Source organism: Dipodomys spectabilis, unplaced genomic scaffold (assembly GCF_019054845.1).
Source record: "Dipodomys spectabilis isolate Male_0828 unplaced genomic scaffold, ASM1905484v1 ptg000007l, whole genome shotgun sequence".
Taxonomy (NCBI): Eukaryota; Metazoa; Chordata; class Mammalia; order Rodentia; family Heteromyidae; genus Dipodomys; species Dipodomys spectabilis.
In genome coordinates this window covers 766,900-786,797 of record NW_024870684.1, presented here as the reverse complement: position 1 = coordinate 786,797, position 19,898 = coordinate 766,900, and the positions used below count along the sequence as shown (strand labels likewise).

General features: G+C 42.9%; 1 protein-coding gene across 2 annotated transcripts in view; it reads right to left on the bottom strand.

Annotated features, from left to right (window-relative positions):
- Positions 1–19,261, bottom strand: part of Dab1 (DAB adaptor protein 1) — a 382,111-nt gene extending 362,850 nt beyond the window's left edge. For both annotated transcript variants that reach the window (XM_042699211.1, XM_042699210.1), the window contains exon 1: positions 19,079–19,261. The gene's annotated coding sequence lies outside the window, so the exon portion shown is untranslated. The remainder of the gene's footprint in view (positions 1–19,078) is intronic.
- Between the last annotated feature and the right edge of the window lie 637 nt (positions 19,262–19,898).

Here is a 19,898-nt window from a genome sequence, read left to right as displayed (position 1 = left end):
CAGACTGGCTTTCCAGAGTCCATGGGAAAACAATCTCCAAACATCAAAACACGAATGCAGATGGTAGAAGATCTCTTTGGTTTTTAAAATGCAGGAGAATGACCCAACCACCCAGACGGCTGCCTTCGGACATGATGGGAAGTAACAACACGGCGAAGTTCTACCATAAGGTGCTGAATAATCAGAAATGTATAAAAGGATTCCATTATGTGCATGAAATGATTTACCTCTCCACTCAACTGCAAAAATCTGGCATTTCATATACATTAAAATGAAATCTCCCAGAGAAACTATTGAATTTACATCATACGGTGTAAGTACCTAAGCAATTTCAGCATAACTATATATAGGAGTCTCATTTCAGATATATTTCTATCTGGATTTTGTTTTTATCTTTCCCTGTAAGATCTCTAAAATGTAGCTTGCATTGGTGGTTGCTAAATGTTTACTGAGTTTCTAGTTCAAAATACTTTTCACATATGGAAAACATACACACACACACACACACACACACACACACACACACACACACAGTCTTGGTCTTGGTCCACAGTATGGTATGAGCGAGGAAATATATCAACATATGTTCTCTGGTGAGCATTGTCAGTGTGAATAGCACAATAAGAACAGGTACAGACAGAGCTCAGGTCAGAAGAGAATGAGAGGTCAGACAGAGACAGTGTGTGTGTATGCAACTCCCAAATCAACACTACACCAGACCTTCCTGCAGAGATACAAGGAAGTGTCAGCCTGTGCATAAAACCCCCTGGGTGTCAAAGTAGTCAGGGATCTTAAGGATCATCCATTCATACCCTTCCTTAGTGGAGTGCCCAGATTGGCCATATAAGTAGCTTAAGGATATTCACATCTTCTGAGTGACCTGAGACTAGAACCCATATGGTTCAGTCCGATCCTAGGACTCTGCACAGCTAACTTTTACCTACACAGATAACTCATTCCAGCATTAGTGACTTGGCAGAGGTGACCACTGAGTTTTGTTAAAACTGAACTCATCAATTTTAAAATACAGAGAGCCTACAGATGGTTCTAGTGAATGTAAACTGACACTACAAACTAAGTGGTGTTCATGGCAGTTGTGTTAAGACATCATTACACAAGACAGACTTGCAGCTTCAAAGTTGATAAAGTATGACTGCACTTGCCACAGTGAAAATGAAGTTAAAAAAAAAAAAAAACAGAGTGAGATAAAAGTAAATGATCCCTAATTCCACAATAAAGTAGATTTAGGACAAGAAATGAACTGATACCTATGAGGTCAATCTCATCTCTTGTAGCTGGAAAATATTAATTTGCTGATTTGTTTTATGCAAAGAAGTTGAGAGGAAAATTGAGAATAAATGGCACTGCAAAGTGTCAGCTACTCTTATGAGGCTGAGCAAGAACAGTTAAAAGGAAATTGCTTTCGTCACATTTTATTTTCCAGAGCTGAATCTGAAAACTGAAACACTTGGAAGTATTTCCTATATCTTTGATGATTAAATAGCTTCATGCTTCTATGAAGATTTGATATGCTATAGTCATGTGTAAGGGCAGGAGTCCCTTTTTGTAATTACTAATAGGTATGCTTTAATTACATCCGTAAGTCCCAAGATTTGGTGCAATGAACCAGCTGGAGACTGAAATGCCTACTCTTTACCCAAATCCTAGATTATCTAGAGTCTGACATGCAAATCCCATCAGCTTTGATTCAGACATTTCTAAGAAGGGGGTTAGGCAATATATCTTTTACCTAATCATAAAGAAAAATAATCACAATAGACTCATCGATTTACTTACATAGTCAATTCTCTAGGGCAGAGTTACCTACTCCCCAGAGAGAAGGAATTAGCTTGTGAGTATGCAGTCATAAGCCAGACAGAACAGGACCAAATGGAATCCAAGCATCCAATCTCTGATAATTGCAAGCTGAATCTCAAGACCATGAATAGATCTTCCCATTAAATGATGGAAACCTGCTATGTGAATTGATAGTAATTCACAGGACGGACAGCCCTATGAATGTGCATGTTCCCCAAGCCCCTGCCCAAAATATGAGCTTCTGACCTTATGTCAAAGTTACAACGATGAAAGGAAAAATGTGGAATTTCAGATTGTGTCCAGGATTAAAGAAAAAGACTAGAAAAGAAAAATAAAGGTTTTCTCTATGTCTGTATGTAAAAGTCTGAGTCTATGCAACCTTTCTACCATAACAGGCTAAGTTCACATGGTTCAATAGAGTAGCCTCCAGCCTCATGGATTATTTAAATCAAAATGAAACAAAGCTAGTGTGTATGCATGTGTGTGTGCAAGTGCATGCATGTGCGTACACACCAGCACATGCACGCTTATGGATATGCAAATAAGTGTGCCAGGACTAGGGCCTGAACTCGGGCCTTAAGCTCTCATTTGGCCTTTATGTTCAAGACTGGTACTCTACCACTTGAGCTACACCTCCATTTCAGGCTCTTGATGGTTAATTGGAGGTAATTATCGCACAGATTTTTCTGCTTGGGCTGGCTTTAAACTATGATACTTTAGATCTCAGCCTCCTGAGTAGCATTAGCCACTAGACTCAGGCTTAAGCTATTTAAAAAAATACAAACAATTTCTCTGTCATACCAAATTTACTTTAAAGGCTCAACTTCTACACATAGCCCATGCCAGCCATATTAGACCACACAGACTAGAATACTATCAGCACCGAAAGTTTTGATAGAGAATTCTGGTGGCAACCCCTGTCCACTTCTCATGTGAAATGCAATTAGTGCACTAACCAGAAAAATGCTGCTACAAAAGAAAAAGATTAATGAATAGAGATGTTAATCAGAGTTGAGATACTCACCATAGCATTATGTTTAATAAAAAGAGAATTAGCAACAACGTAAATCTACAGAGGGAAGATATAAATTACAATCAAGTCAAGTAAATAAATATGCAATGTGTGCTGAAAGGACACTTAGAAAAGGTTTATTAAGGAGATGTGAGAAGAAAGTATTCTTAAACAAAAGGAAAACTAGTAAAATTAAAATGTTTGTGGCAATAGGAAGAGGAAAATAGATCATAATAGCTTCTGGTTTAGTGTTTTCTAGGTGCCAAGTAATGTGCTAAATGTTTGCATGCACTAGCTGGTTAAATAATCAAGAGAACAGATGAACTAGATACTACCTTTATTTCCATCTCACAGATGAGAAAATAAATGTTGGGGAAAGTTAAGTCAATGGGGAATTGGATGGAAAGTGGTGCTAGTCTAACCTCAGATCATTTCCCCTTTGTTGTCAAAATAGGAACTGTGATTTCCACCTGGTAGAAACACTAAAAGTCATCCTCCTTCCCCCTTTTAATATTTTTGAAGCTTTCTGCATTAAATAGACAAGGAATTTCTAAAACAAAAAGACATTCCACTTGACTGTGGCCACCACATGGTTAACAGGAGATTGCTCTGTGCCAGAGGTGCTTGCTTAAAACGGGTTAATTATGAGCAGTAGGAGCTTTCATATTCTGCTGGAGCTGGAGCTTCTGTTCAAATCTAATTTCTCAAAGTATATTGCTAGACACTAATGAAAACCCGAAGAGACACACGCATTCAGGAGATGTATAGCCAATGAATTTTCTGTTGTTTTTATACTGAACAACTTTTTTTATATCCTAACATTTTTATGCTAGCTATGAAAAAGATAAATAAATATTTATGACATTCACTCAATTCCACAGTAACTACTAAGTTGCTTGTGTTCTCAGTCTGGATTGAAATGTGCATATTTCAGAGGCTTGGGAAACTCAACCCTAAATGAGAAAGCCACACAACACTGTCATTACACACTCTAAGACTACTCATTTGATGCATTCAGAGGAGAGGACCCTCGCTGCAGTCTATAATGGGCTTAGATGTGAATTTCAGTGTTATTCATCAAAGACACAACAGATTTACCATAGACACAAGTCCCATTCAAGCTCTTACCCTGTATCAGCAATAATTGATCAATAAAACACAAGCAAGGTGAATGAGGGAACAGATATAAATGAGGATCAATTTCTACTATGTAACTCTCCTGCAGAAACTCTGACATTTACCAAAAATGGCCCCAATTTATCCCTTGATATAGTGATTCAACTTGCACTTGAGGGAGATGCATGTACTCACACTGACTAATTATACAGAATAGGCCACACAACTCACCTGTGGGTAATGCAGATGCTAAAAAAAAAATGACAACAAACCCCCAAAAACTGCCCCCAGCCCAGTTATCTTTAGTTCTGTTTTGCTACAGAACTAATTTAGTGCCAGGTTTTTAACTATAGGGACTTTGTTATATAAATAAACAAGATTTCTAATTTTCCCTTAAAGATAAACACAGACCTAGCCACCTTGTTTTAGCATTCCCTTATGGCAGCCATGGGCTGGAGATGAATAGTGGCTTCCCATGGCTTCTCATTGTGTTTAACTCAGGAAGCTTGAAATTCTTACAAAAGAGCCCCTGTGAGACCATTAAAATACACCATACCTGATTCACACGGCCTCGTGTCACACAACTGTCATTCTTCTTAAACAGCTGGTTGACACCAGTCAACAAGAGGATCAGGACAGGCACTATCTCACCTTTCAGGCCTGGAGACAGGATGACATTGCCATTCTCTCACCCACCCTACTCAGCTTTCTAGCCTTGTTTTCCCTGGTTTCTATGACCCCCACCATTTCATTGGTGTTGAATCACCTAGCACTCCTTGAACAAGATGGTGCATGCTTCTCTGCCTTTGTAATGGTTTTCTGATGAAGAGAGTTGAATTTGTGTCTTCTCAGCAGATTCAATGTGCCCCTAGGACAACTACAGTTTCTGTCACAGTCACCTATAAGCCAGCAAATTCCAAGAGATCCTCAGAGTACTTAAGCTTAGAGTCTGACCCTTCACTAGCCTGACAAAATCTATCTTTCTGTCTTACTTTTTACCCCAGAGAAAATCTTCTGTTGTCCATACACTTATTATTATCTTTTCAGTTGTGTTTTCCTCAGTATTTCTGGACCTTGAGGGAGAAAAACTATCATTTTATGTAGAGCCAAACCTTGTACCCAACCCATGGAGGCCCACCTTGTGGCATGGATCCTGTAGCTGCTCAATAAATACTGAGGAAATGGATGAAATGATAAAGTCTGTGTGTGTGTGTGTGTGTGTGTGTGTGTGTGTGTGTATGTGTGTGCGCGTGCGCGCGCGCTGGTCCTGGGGCTTGAACTCAGGACCTATGCATTAAATTTCTAGGCTCAAGTCTAGCACTCTAGTGCTTGAGCCACAGCTCCACTTCTGACTTTTCTTTTTGGTGATTCGTTGTAGAGTCTCATGGCCTTTACTGCTTGGGCTGGCTTTGAACCACATTCCTCAGATCTCATATACAGGTGAGAGCAGCCAGCAATCTCTTTTGTTGGACACTGATGTCATTCTCCTCCTCCTTATCATCCTCATCACCACAATCATCACTGCCACCACCACCCAATCTCTATTTGATATTTCTCAGAGGCCCAGCATGAACAGTTTGTATGCATGGAAGCCAGAGACCAAACACATGCCCCTCTGTGGTACAGAGCTAAAATGCAGCCAATGGGATTAAAGGGGCTAGAATCCTGCATAGTGTGATTATTCTATATGCTTCCACTCCTTCACACACTCCCAACTTACTGATGAAATAACTTCCTGTTTAGGTCATGTCCAAGGCAAAGTCATTACCACATCAGCATTTCTATACTGCACCTCGAAGACAGGTAGCTGTACAACACACACAGAGCAGAATTCAATTCAAGCAGTGGCATGCCTGATGTCGTTACCTGCAGAACATATCTCATATCTCATTCCTCTAGAGTTTTCTGTAAGTTATGGATTAATAAACTTTCCCTAAGAATGCAGCTTTATTAATCTTGCAAAATATTCAAAAAGGAATTCCTTTCTTACTCCCTTTGAAAAGTGAATTATGGTGTGTAAAGTCCCACGTGTGCTGATAAGAAATAAAGTCGCTTTCTGCAGCAAATGGCGTTAGTGGTAGTAGTGGTTACCACTCTTCAGTCAGGTTTGGAATAAACGAAGTATCAAGCTGTCTCCCAGCCTGTAAAGACAGCAGGGCCCATCAAGGCCGCAGCAGACTACGACCCAGTTTCCCAGGACAGAAAGAGGAATTTAGCCTAGGGTGGTGGCATTAGTTCAAGCCTCTCCTCTTCAAAATGAAGAAAAAAAGGACAGTGAGAGGAAGACTGCCCATCATTCAACTACTGACTTCTCTTTGCATACTGAAACATGTCCTTTGCACAAAAAGAGCACTGTGACCTTGTGTAATGGATTCCACTTGTCTGAAAGGGGCAGAGAGGGAAGAGAAGCCACTCTGGGTGTCACAGTGCTCAGGGTGCATGGGTCCAATTTTGATGCATGGGTTATTTCTTTCAATTTACCAAACAACCCCACAAGGACCCATTGTTCCACTGAGGCTCAGAGAGTTAAAGGTTTGCCCTTGGCAAAAGAGCTAGTTATCAACTAGGCATTTGATAAACCATACTGAAAAGGAACTAATATTATCCAACCTTTCTGTAGGACAGGATTGTTTTGAGGAGTATCTAGAAAGAGATAGCAAGACAGCGAGAGAACAAGAGAGTGAGAGAAGGAGAGAGGGAGAGGGAGAGCAAGGTGAGAGAGAAGAGAGAGAGAAGAGAGAGAGAGAGAGAGAGAGAGGTTGTGCACGAGTGTGAATTGTATTCAGACAAATGAAATTCCATGCAAGTGTAAGAATGCTACAACTGAAATGTGGATTTACCTAATCACCTACTGCCTTCTGTCATTCTACCCTGCATTCAAATGTTCAAATGCAGGAACCCAAAGAATTGGACCTCAAAGATAATTTGTGACAAAGGGAAAATAAATGGTTCCAACTTTACAATAATACCCTGAGGACCTTACAACAGGCACCCCTTAGCAACTCCCTCAGATGAGTGAGTAGTTTTGGCAGGCTTCCAGTGCCCATCAAGCTGCAGTTTTCCACTGGGTCCACAGGGGCTATGATGACACCACAAGCATTTCTACAACTGCACAGTACTGGACCACATGTCCATGCATTCTCCCTCTGACCTGCTGGTACAGATTTATGATCTCTCATCCAAATTCCATGCTGCCTGAGGAGTTTGAACTGCAGAATTCATTCTGGATATTAGAAAGGCAGAATACACTATATCATACACATACCTAAGTTTGGGGTGACACCTTGCAATCAAATGCATCACTGCTTTCTGGGTAAAATATATAGCTATTATCACCAGGAAAAAGCAAATACAGTTCATAGGCAGCCTCATGTCAGTTAAGTCCAGGTTAGGTTTTACCAATCAATGAATTACTGAAAAATTTCTGAGACTTCAGAATCTTTCAGATTCCGGAACTGAAGGGACTACATAGTGCTACAGTATCATCTTACTCACAAGGATGCCCAGCACCAAACTTGCCAGGCAACGAACTGGGAATGATTCATTGGGAACAGAATCCTCTCCATTTCCTGCTAGGGAAGACAAGTAGGATGAGGTGGGAGAGCAACAAAGGAAGAATGAAGATCTAATCCAAAATTCTGCAATATCAAACACTTCTTCAAAGGAAGCTAGCTACCTACCATGTTAGGCCATTTTGATTGGCTTATGCTAAATGATTTGTTTGTATATATCCTGTAGGATCCCATACCAGAATATGCCTAAAATACATTGCTCAGCCCATATAATTAAGACACATGACAATGACTTCACTGTATAGAAAGCAGTCCCCTGTCTCTTTCTCTTGGATTTATTTTTGGCCTTTGCCCTGCTCTGATGGGCATTACAGGAAACTGATACCAAACTACAACCCTCTGATGTCGATTTCCAAAATAGCTAGGATAACAAGGTAGCACAACCACACCTAGCTGAATAAAACCTGTATTTTTGTCCAGTACTGGCTCTAGAACTCAAGGCCTGAGCACTGTCCTTTAGTTTTTTGCTCAAGGCTGGTGCCCTAATACTTGAGCCATAGCTCCACTTTCAGCTTTTTGGTGATTAATTAAAGATAAGAGTTTTTTTTTATTTTTCTCAGAGTTTTTTCTTCCATATATATATTTTATAATTATCTTTTAGAGTTTCACAAAAATACTCGAGATTGGATTTGCATTAGATGGCTTAGAAAGATATTCAATCTTTCTACCCATAAATGTAAGAACCCTAATTTCTAAGAGTTTGTTTTCTTTCCACAAAATTATGTAATTGTTTTGCTACATGCTTTATATTTCTGTTGGTTGTTGCTGTAAATACTATCTTAAAACTTCAATTGTCTTTGTGAAGGGTGAACAAAGGAGGAGGCTGCAATGCTTGATAAGAAATGTATGCATTATCCTGCCCATGTAATTGTAACCCCTCTGTACAGTGTGTTCACAAAAAAAAATAAAATAAAAAATAAATAAAAAAATTAAAAAAATTAACTAAAATTAAAATGAATAATCTTTAAAGGTTTGTGTCAGGTACTGGTGGCTTGTGCCTGATTTAATTTTAGCTACTCAGGGGGGAGTGTGAGATATTTGGATTGTGGTTCAAATTCAGCCTAGGTGGAAAGTCAGTGAGACTCTTTAATTAATCGGGAAGAAGGACATGGAAAAGGTTTGTCCTGCCAAATACAAAGCCTGTCATTAAAAAGATACAATAATAAAGTTATGTTTAGGCAAAAGGATGATCAAAATATACTCCTAGGTACAGGAGAAACAATTCCTATTTCATACCACATGTGCACACACTTATGCACACACATCTGCCACATAGACTACAGAACCAAAATGGGACTGGCAAAACAATGAAGCTTGCAGGAGATAATAAAGAAGAATTTGTTTATGACATCAGAGGAGAAGTAGTTTTTCTTAAACAAGACACAAAAAATGCCAACCAGAAAAGATTGATAAATTCAACTGCATTAAAATTAAGAAGTTAGATAGCAGAAGGTTGGCAAAAATCCAACTTCAATGTGCTCTATAAATCTATTCAGCTTCCCAAAGGAATAAATTACAGTAACCTTTCCGCATTCATTGGGAGTGTTTTCTAACAATATATAACCATCCTCACTTTCAGCATATGGATGGCCAGTCTTGGTCTTGATCTACAAGTGGATTACAAGTACTTCAGGTTTAACCTGAGTATATGTGAATGGCCCTAGCTTACATTCAAGACATCTGTAGGTATTCGTAGAAGATTGCTCAGAATAACAGGGCTTGCAATTCAAGACAAACACCACCATGTGTCATTGTCAAGTGCACAAGCCAAGAAATGAGGTGTGCAGGATCTTCTCTTTCTCTGTGCACTTTCTGTTATGTTGTTAGTATTCACATGGCAAACTTCCCTCTTGCACTCTTCTTCTACTAGCCCCTGGGATGTAACTAAGAAATCTGTATCCCCAATGCAAAGACAAAAAGTTCTAGGGATATAGCTTCAACATGATTAACTCCTTCTCTAATTGAGAAGCCATATAACCATGGTGTAGGACTAAAGGCCAATTCCAGTGTGCCTGTAAGTCATCCACTTTCTCCTTCCATTCTTCTCCCATGCCTTCTTTACCAATACTTCAACATTCACGTTCACAGGATAAATACAGAGTAATATATAATCATAGAGGACACATAGGATAATAAAATACTTAGGAAAATGAGAATGAAAAATGTCACCAAAATATGATTTATTTTTTAGATGCAATGAACTTTATTAAGAGGATGTCCCTTACATCAAGAGAGATGTCATATGGTCATCAGAGTAGCTGATTATGACATTGTGTTAATAATATTAAGTTGTTTCTTTTTTTTTCACTTGGTGATACTGAGATTTGAACTCAGGGCTTTGTGCTTGCTTGGCAAGTATTCTAACACTTGAACCACATCTCCAGCCCATTAGGATTTAGTTATTTATTTCTCAAATACGGGTTGTTTGATATTTCTGCTCATGCTGGCTTGGAACACAGTTATGCCTCCTATGCCCAGCTATGTCTAACATATTAGTTGAGATGAGACGTTGCTATGGGCTGGCCTACAATTGTGATATTTCTGATCACCTACTCCAGAATAGCTGGGATTTAGAGACATAAACTATCTCATTCTCTTACTAAGTTAATTCTTCAGATGTATGTTTAAGGGTAGGATGCTCATAAACCTTCAAAGTACTGGGTAAATTCATTAGCAATGTAAATTTCTTTTAGTATTCTTTTTGACTGACAACATTTGGAGTTACATCTTTTCCTGTAAAAGAAGTGGTGAGCTCCACAGAATCAACAATCTTAACAAGATAGATTTGGGTAAGTAGTTATTATTGATAGTAAAAGATGCCAATAAAACCCAGAAGTGACTCACTATTCACTTCCAAATCCCTGTTAGGAAAATGAAGAACTGCAAAAGTAGCTCTCAGATTCACTGATCACAAAGTATTTAATACTATCTATGTGAAACACTATTAATTGAATTGTTTTACCCACATTAACTTAATGAACCACATGAGACAAGCACACATCTCACTCAATTCAATTCAGCAGAAACATATTGAGTATCTACTATATTCCAGACTCCAGAGTGTTTTTTTTAATGAAGCCATACTTCTTCCCTCTAAACAATTTATACACGTACTTCTTTTTCAGGAATATTACTGGCTACAATGATATCCGAAAGAATCATACAGAATGATGAGCAATAGATTTAGAATGGTGATAACATATCTGGGCAGGAGAAAGAAAGATGTGATTACAAAGTACTTACTCCACTATAAGTTGTTAACTGCATAGCAGAAATTGTCCTGGTTCTGCTGTACTGATGTTTAAGCTCTTTGCGGTTTTAAATATTCTATCTGCTATTTCAAATCACACATTTTGCCTGTGAAAGTAAAAATTGTAAATACTCCTGTACAAACATTTTCTCCAATCTACCTTGGATGTAATAGATAGTAGCTCCTTGAAATTAAGTGTTCTACGGTGCTATCAGTGGGATCTTAAATGTCCCCCAAAGGCCCTGTGCTGAAGGCTTGGTTGCCAGCCTGCTATTGAGAGGTGGTGGAACGGTTAGGAGTGGGGTCTAGTGGGAAGCAGAGTTAGGTCACTGAGGCCTTGAAGGGAACATTGTGACCCTGACCCTTCCCACTTCCTGTTTCTGTTTCCTGTCCACCATGAGAAGAACTGCTTCGTTCCACCGCATACTCACATAGTCCCTCCGTGAGGATCTGCCACACCACGGATCCCAAAACCATGGAGCCAAATGACTATAGACTCAAATTTCTGGAACCATGAGCCAAAACAAATTTTTGCCCCTTTTAAATAGATTATCTCAGATAGTTTGTTGCAGACATGGAAGGCTAACATCTATGTCAAGTCAGTTGTTTGTTTTTTTTTGAGAAGTAATGAATTTCTCTATTGCAGCAAATCTCCGGACCTTTAACACATCAGTAAATGCTACCATTCACTAAGAGCAGGATACGCAAGTCAGTGCTTTCCAAAATTGTTCAGTAAAGAACTTTTCTTTGCCCTTCTGGATACAATTCCTTTAAAAACACTCATAATGATCTTGGGGAACAGTGTTTCCTGGTACTCAGCTTGGAAAATACTCTATTCAGAAAAGCCCCCTTCTTCCACATATTCTACGTAAGGACCACACTCAGCTGTGTCCATCCTAGGATTAGTAATGAGCCTTCATCTCTTTACTCCCATAGTTCTTTCAGTCTGCGCTTGGGCAGTCACTCTCTCCCTGTTTCCCTCTGTCTCTCTTCCTGTCTCTCTCTCGGTGTCTCTGTGTCTGTGTCTGTCTGTGTCTGTCTGTCTCTCGCTTGCTCGCTCTCGCTCTCTCATACCAGAACTGTGGCTTGAAATTAGGGCCTTGTACTCCCCCACTCTCCCTCGGCTTTTTTGTTCACGGCAGGTGCACTACTATTTGAGCCACTCCTCCAGTGTAGTTTTTTGCTCCATAATTGGAGATAAAAGCTTTCAGATTTTTCTTCTCAAGCTGGCTTTGAACTGTGATCATCAAATCTTACTCACCTGATTAGCTACAGTTATAGGTGTGACTCTCTGGTTCCTGGTTGGATTCCCTTTAAACATTGAGAAACTCCCACTCAAACATCAAGCCCCAGGTGAAACTCAGAGCTTTCTCTGAAGCCATCCCCAACTGTTTCTCCTCTCAGATGAACTACTCTTCAGAAGCTTCAAGGGCCAGGCAGATATTTTCTCAATGATGTCCCATACAATAGCAGTTATTTGATGGAAGACTGCATCTTTGCATCCTAGAACCCTTGCAATGCCTGGTACAGAGCCAGATCAGGCACCAAATGGATGTTTAGGAAACATGAATGGTCAGACGAGTGGTGTTCCTGTGCATAAGCACAGTATGAGTCTGCATTCTGTTTGTGATAACTCTATAAATATAGACGTGGTGAGTTTTAATGTAAAGATGCTTCTTTTAGCTCATGGTTCTGGAAGTTTGAGGTCTAGAGGCCATATCCAGAGATCACCTTCTTGTTGGCAGTTCCGGGGTAGCACAAGCCATTACATGGTATGAAAAAGAAAACACTTATGTGTGTCTCCCCTATTGTCAATTCTCCTTCCTATAATACTATCAAGATTCAATCATGGAAGCCCCAACCTAATGACTTTAATCCTACTCACTTCCCAAGAGACCCACCTCTAAAGACCATATTCACTTTTTAAATTTCCAGCTCTCTGTACCTCACAAGGAACTCCAACTCCATGAATGAAATTCATGAAGCCTGGACAGACATTCAAACCTAAAGCACAGCCAAACCACCCAACTGCAATGCACATTTTTAACTTTCCAGGACTTCCTTCAATTGTTTTAGTACTAAGAATAAAAACAAATAGACATAAGGACTGACTTCAACAACAGAGTGGAAACAAGAAGACAGAAAGAACAAAGGGATGATTCAAACCAATGGATGATGACCCAGTCTAGTGACAGAGACTGACCACAGAATGAAGAAATGGTTATGGAGCCTGGAGCAGACACATGGGAACAGAAGCTTTGGGAAACTCGCCACTGGTAGTCAGCATTGCTAATCTGGGTTTCCTGTGTAATAGTCAGAGCTGTCTGAGAGTGCTCACTCCTCATTTTTATCCCCTAAGTTCAGCAGTCCACCTTCACCACCACAAAATTCTCATCAATGTAGCTGTGGGCTCTCCTACTCAGCAGAATTTTATTTCTGTTCTCCTTTCTCTTTATGAGTATCCCCCACTGGCATAGTAGATTGGCTATATGTCAGGTTCAAATAAAATAAAATAATAATAATAAAAGCAAGCTGGCAATTTCTTTCCAATAGAATATGCTGCATATTTCATGAAAAAGAAGAGCCAGAGGAGTTTTATGATTCCTGAAGCAAAACCTTCCCATCTCTGAAGACTAAATGGAAGAACAATACAAAGAGAATGTCACGGAAAAAGAAACTGAACATTTGTTCTTCAACCTCAGGGAAATGTTCAGGTGATTAATTGGCATAATGGGTTGCTCTGTTTTGTTTTGTATCTACATGAGTTCATATCCTGACATGCACTTCATAGATGGAGGGCAGTGCTAGTTTTCATGGATATAAATGCACATTCCCTACTAACACTATTTTTGCAGAACAGAATGTTGGGCTGGCTTATGCTCTTAGCCTGACAGCAGCTTCCCTGCCAAGTTTTATTTATATTTTCAAGCCACTCCTCTATCATGGCACAGGAGGCAATATGGCCTAGTGAAAGGAGCATTGGACAAGAAGTCCATGATCTAAAGTCACATACCTCCCTGAGTCTGACTCCTCCTCCATTCTAGTTTTTGTCAAATTGACTAATTGGCTGCAGGCACAATTCAAGAGGTCCAGTGCCTGGCTAACAAGTGTGAGGAGTTGAGTTAAAACACCAATACCACCAAACAACAACAACAATGAATCTATATCTAGAATTCATCAGTTCTTTTTATTTCCTCCAAATAATTGCAAGACTAGCACAATGCATGGATATTTTAGCATGATATGTGCTTGCACAATTCCTCTTCACAATGTGTGTGTGTGTGTGTGTGTGTGTGTATGGATATATTCAAGAAAATGTTCTTAAAAAACAGCGCAAAAGAAAATGCGAAAAATGTAAAATATACCTAATTTGACAAACACACAAACGTTGTTGTGCCCTTTATTGCCAAGGGGAAGGACTTTTATTTCATTTTTAGTATAATTCTGATGGCTAACAAGTCTGTATATTTCATAGCAGCTATTGGTCTAAGCACCTAGTGTTAATTCCTGTCATTTTCAGAACTATTTTTTGAGATAGGTACAGTTATTGTGTATGTGTGTGTGTGGGTGTGGGTGTTGGTACTGGGTCTTGAACTAAGGCCTAGTTTTTATGTTTGGGACTAGCATTCTACCACATGAGTCACAGTTCCACTTCCATTATTTTGCTCATTAATTGAAGACTGGGGTCTCAGAGACTTTCCTACACGGGCTGGCTTTGAACTATAATCCTCCATCTCAGCCTACTGAGTAGCTAGGATTACAGGTGTGACCCACCAGCACTTGGCAGTACTAATATTTATTTTAAAGAAAATCAAAGCACAGAGAACTCAGGAGCTGAAGGCTGAAGGCTGAAGCCAGGCAATTAAATGCCCAAGTCCAGACTTCTTTTTTTTTTTATATACTTTTTATACTTGGCCTACAACAGACTTCTTACCACTTGCTATGCTATCTGTATTTGGAGCATTTCTGCTTACTGCAGCTTGTAACTGATAACAGCACTAATGAAATCTCTGCATTCTTAATTAATTGCCTCATCAATTATTTACTAATTAATTAACTAATTAATAAATATTTTCACAGATAGATGTGAACCAATATCAACCAATACCTGTTAGAAGCTGTCACAGAGTCACAAGTGTTCAAAATGCCTACCATCAGCTCAAGACCTTGTGATCAATAAAGCAACACCATTGAGTGCTGATAGCATATAAAATGGGGGGGGGGATTCTGTAGCTTGCTTTTGCAGGATGTCTTGTTTTTTCATTATTCCCCATTCAATTTTAAAACCACTTTGGGAGATCACCCCCCCCCCACACACACACACACACACTTAAAAGCAGAATAGCATACAGTTAGGGGTAAAAGAACTTGGGACTCAAACGGGTGGGTTTAAATTCTGCTTTCACCCTTTTATTTCCTAGGTAATCTTGGGCTAGTTGCCAAATCGCTTGATGCCCTAGTTTCTTTATCTATTAAACAAGAAAAAGAATGCAAGCCTTTACTTCTAGGGTTATTTAAAGATTAAGTAAGTTAATGTATGCAAAGTACTTAGAAGGGAACCTGGCTAATACTAAGTACTCTATAAAGGTTATTCTTATTTTTATGAATATAAGAGGTGACTTGCCAAACATCACAAAGACAGGTAGTAGTTGGATTCAGTTCTGGCCTTCTAATTTTAAATGTCATCTTCTTTCCTTAGCAGAATTTCATGCTGTCTACTACTAAAAATTACCATTCTTTTGACATCCTGCTATAGACAGAAGTCAATGAGAGAATTTTTCCCTATAAAACTGCTCAAAGATTCATAAGGTAGGAAAAATTGTCCCTGTTTTGCAGATGATAAAATTGAGGTTCTAAGAAGTGAAAGATTCATAATTGCTTCACTACCAAGCTTCCTTTTTAAAAAAACAAAAAACAAAACTATTAAACGATTCCAGAATCAGGTCCAATTTTGAAAGTCCAAAATAACATTTAAAAGTTCCTGATACAAAGGAGGAGGCTACAATGCTTGATAAGAAATGTACTCATTATCTTGCCCATGTAATTGTAACCCCTCTGTACAGTATTTTCACAATAAAAAAAATAAAAAAGTAAAAAAAAAGTTCCTGATAGCACTCCTTAATGTGTGCTGTTTTTAAAAGTGCCATCTAAGTCTGGCACTGGTGTGGCTCATGCTTGTAATCCTAGCTACTCAGGAGGCTGAGATCTGAGAGTCTCTCTTTGAAGCCCTAGGGGCAGGAAAGCACACAAAACTGTGCATGGTCATCAAAAAGCTAGAAGTGGAGCGGTGCCTCAAGTGGCATCAGTCTTTAGGAAAACAGCTCAGGGACAGCTTCCAGGCACTGAGTTCAAGCCCCAGGATCTGCACACACAAGAAAAAGTGCCATCTCAAAGGTACAAACTGTGATTGTTTTGGCATTGTTTGCTTTATCAGTTTGAAAGAAGTATTAAATAGTAAGAACAATATGTTTGTATTGAGTAGATTAACAAAATGAAATGCTGCCTCTGCCTACAGGCTGACTCCAAGTACCAGGAATCAACCAAACCCGGTTTTTAGATGGGTATGGCCATTCACCAAGCCAAAACTGTACCCATTTAAGAAAAATGACTTTGGAAGGCAAAGAAGCAAAGAACATCTTCCTCTCTGGCTCAGGGAGGAGAAAATGAACATGAAATGATACAATCTCTTCCCCACAGCCTTACACAATGGTGTGTCTTGCAAATGAGGCATACTGTGAAACAATTTGTGAAGGGAGCTTCATCAACAGTAATTTTTATTCAGATTTTATTGTTGAATACAATGAGCATGATTAAATGTTTCAGATATGCCTAAGCAAACCATTAAAAAGAAAATCCCTACTAAAAATCATCTTCCAAATCCGCTTTTAGGAAGAGATGTAATTGCCAAATTGATGTGTAGAACCAAATCCGGACTTGAGAGCTACACTGTTCCCAAGAATATAGTAACAACACGTCTCCACAGCCTCCTCTTTCACCCCTGCAGGCTTTGCCAAATAGTTACAAAGTCAGTCTTTTCAAACCACCGTATTTTGAACTTCCTAAACCTTTCAGAGAGCTTCTGTGTATGGAAAAGAACAATAGTGCTTCAAAAGCCATTTCTGTGAGTTCTTCAATACTCCATTTGAATTGCGAGGGTTTCAATCAAGGACATCAGCAGACAATTTCTGATTGCTTAGAAGTTGACTTTTATACAGCTTTGATTAGGTCGCCCTTCTCAATGGGAAATCAAGAAAATCTTTGATCCCTTTCAGTTTCCAGAAGTGTCACCAAGCCCGCTCAGGACAGGAAAGAGATGGGGAGGGGAAGTGCTGTTTCCCGACTCCATTCTAATCTCTCCTACTCCAGCTATGGTCTCGCCGGTACAGAGTTTCATCCAGAATCACTCATCATTGAGATAATGAAACAATGGGTGCTAATTCAGGGGGTGGGGATGGTTTATAATTTTATGGATTTCCCGAAGACCTATAATTGGCACATAAATGTACAAACGTGAATCGGATAATTAGGGGGTTCTAGACGTAAGCCACCTTTAATTTATATGATTACTGGCAAACATGCGAAGTGTTGGGAAGAGTCGGCGGAACCCCCATAAGGCCTTTATTCAAAACCATCAACATTGTAAAAGTGCGTGGAAGGGGCCAGCAGCAGGAGGGGAGCGGAAGAGAGGGAGGAAAAGTACTGTGAGGCTGCTCACTCAGGTCCCTGCGGGCTACCAAGGAGAGGCCGGGCGAGCATCTATCTGCCTAGGGCGATCAGCTCCTGGGGGGCAGAGAAAAGGCACTCTGGACTCGCCCCTCGAGCTAACCGATCCAAACACGAGGCGGCCGCCGACGTGCAAACGCTCCTGCCGACACCGACCCACGGTGCGGGCACGCACACCGTCTCTGCGACACACTTCGGAGCGCACGGATGCCCGCGCCGGGGCGCTCTCCACTCTGCCAGCCGCCACTAAGCGCCTGGCGGTCGCCAAACGCCCTGGGCTCCCCCCGCCCCCCACCATCCATTCCTCCAGACTCCCACCCCACGCAGGCGGAAGTGCCCCGGCAGACCACTCTCCCCCCCCCCCCACAACAATGAGGACTTGTGTGACGCCTTTGGGGGCTGGGGATAGTTGACGGAGTGGAACGTACGCGCGCAGGCTGGCGAGTCCGGACAGCGAGCCTGTGGCACGGGCTCGCCAGGAAGCTTTCTCTCGTGTCCCGTCCCCCCCCCCCCCCCGCCACACACACACACCCGCGCCCGCTCTACCAAATAAAACAAAAAAAGAGAGAAAAAAAGTGCAGAGAAAAGAGACCCTCCCTCCCCTCCCACGGCGGGGAGGGGTGCGCAGCCGAGCAACGCCGTGGCTTTAGCAATTTACTTTGTACATTCACTCGATGACCCTTGTCCGGCGCCACGACCCAACGTGCCCACCACCCCACCACCCCTACCCCCGCACCGCTCCCCCCACACCCCAGGACGGGCTCCTGATTCTTGGGTTCCCCTGGCTGTTGAGATTCGCTTCCAGGGCCCCGTGACGGGCCGAACCCCCGGGACTTAAAGTTTCCCAGTAGGAAAACCCTGGGCTCTCCGCCCCGAGGCACGGCGTTGCTTTCAGTACGCAGAAAGAAGGATGCGGTGGGGGGAAGCAACGGGGGCTCCCACCCCCAGCCCCAGGATGGAATAGGGGAAAACCGGCAGCCAAGAGAGAAAGACAGAGGGGATGGAGGACCCAAAGAAGGACTTGTGGTCCGGAGAAACCCGAGATCCAACTCCGATGGCGCCAGCGCTAGGGCTGGGGTGCCTGGGACGATCCGGTTTGGGGAGGGGGCGGGGGGGATGAAAGATGGGAAGTATGCAAGTGAGGAACCCGGTTCGGGTCCCTGATGCCACTAGCAAGGCAGGGCGGTGATTTGGGGAGCAGGTGGCTGTAGGTTCTAGCCCCCGAGATGGCTAAAGCGCAGACCGCAGGATGGAGGGGGGCACCGGGGCTCCCAGAGAGAGACAACAGTGTCTCGGGTGGACAAGTCTGAAGTGGGTGTGGGGGATATGAGCGTGGGGGGCATTTAAGAGAGAGGCAGAGGTCGCCCCTTTCTCCCCGCCAAGTGGAGGGAGAGGACGGAAAAGCGCAGCAGTCGCCACTCCGCAGCGTCTTTGGCCAAAACTCCCGAGAGGCGCGCCCCGGAGACCCCCAAACCCTTGCTCCGCCGCCCCCGGGCTCGCCGGGCGCCACGACCCCGCGGGGGGCACCTGTCCGAGCTGAGCTCCGCCCCTCCTCACCCCTGCGTGTCCCCAACAGCGGCTCCTCACCTCCGCTCGCCCCGAGCATCCTCCTCCTCCGCTGCCGCAGCCGCCCAGGAAGCGGCTCCCCATGCCCGGCGGACGGCGGCACTCAGGCGCGCTCTGCAGCCGGGGGAAGCCCGGGCGAGCGCCGAGCAGGGTCCATCCTCCCCCGCCCCCGCCCCCCCGGAGCCTCGGGGCCCGCGTCAGAGCTGAGGGTGGGTGGGGGAGGAGGAGGAGGAGACCGCCCCCCACGAGGACCCGCCTCCAATGCCGGCCCCCGCCCCGCCCCGCCCGGCCCGACGCCGGTCCCCGCGCCCCCGCGGCGCTGCTCACCTGCCAGCCTCCCGGGGACTGCCACCGCCGCCTGGCCCGTCCGCAGCGCGCCCCCTGAACGCCCCGCGGCCTCTGGGCTCCCGCTCCCGCCGGGGCGCTCCGAAGCGCAGCCTGAGCGCGCGCTCCCCGCAGCTTAAGCGGAGTCGCGGTGGCGACGAGGGGGGAGGGAGAGGCGAGGCAGCGAGCGAGCGAGGCGGGGGGCGCCTGGGCTCGCAATCGCGCCTCTGGAGCCCCTATCCCAGCGTGGAGACCCGAGCGGAGAGCTGGGGCTCCCCGCCCCAGCTGCGCGGGCAGGGAGGAGGGGTGGGGGGAATGGTGGTGGTGGAGAGAGAAAGGAGGGGATCACAGAGTATCCAGTGTTTGCGCCGTCACCAGCCCCCGCCAGGCCTCTCTTGATTTCCTTTAGGGTCTAAACATACGCATTACCGAAAACGCCAGGAGGGGTGGAATCCAGACGGGAAGGGTGGTCCGAGAGGTCTTCTCTCCCCCCGCCCCCCTCCCCGGCCCTCCGTCC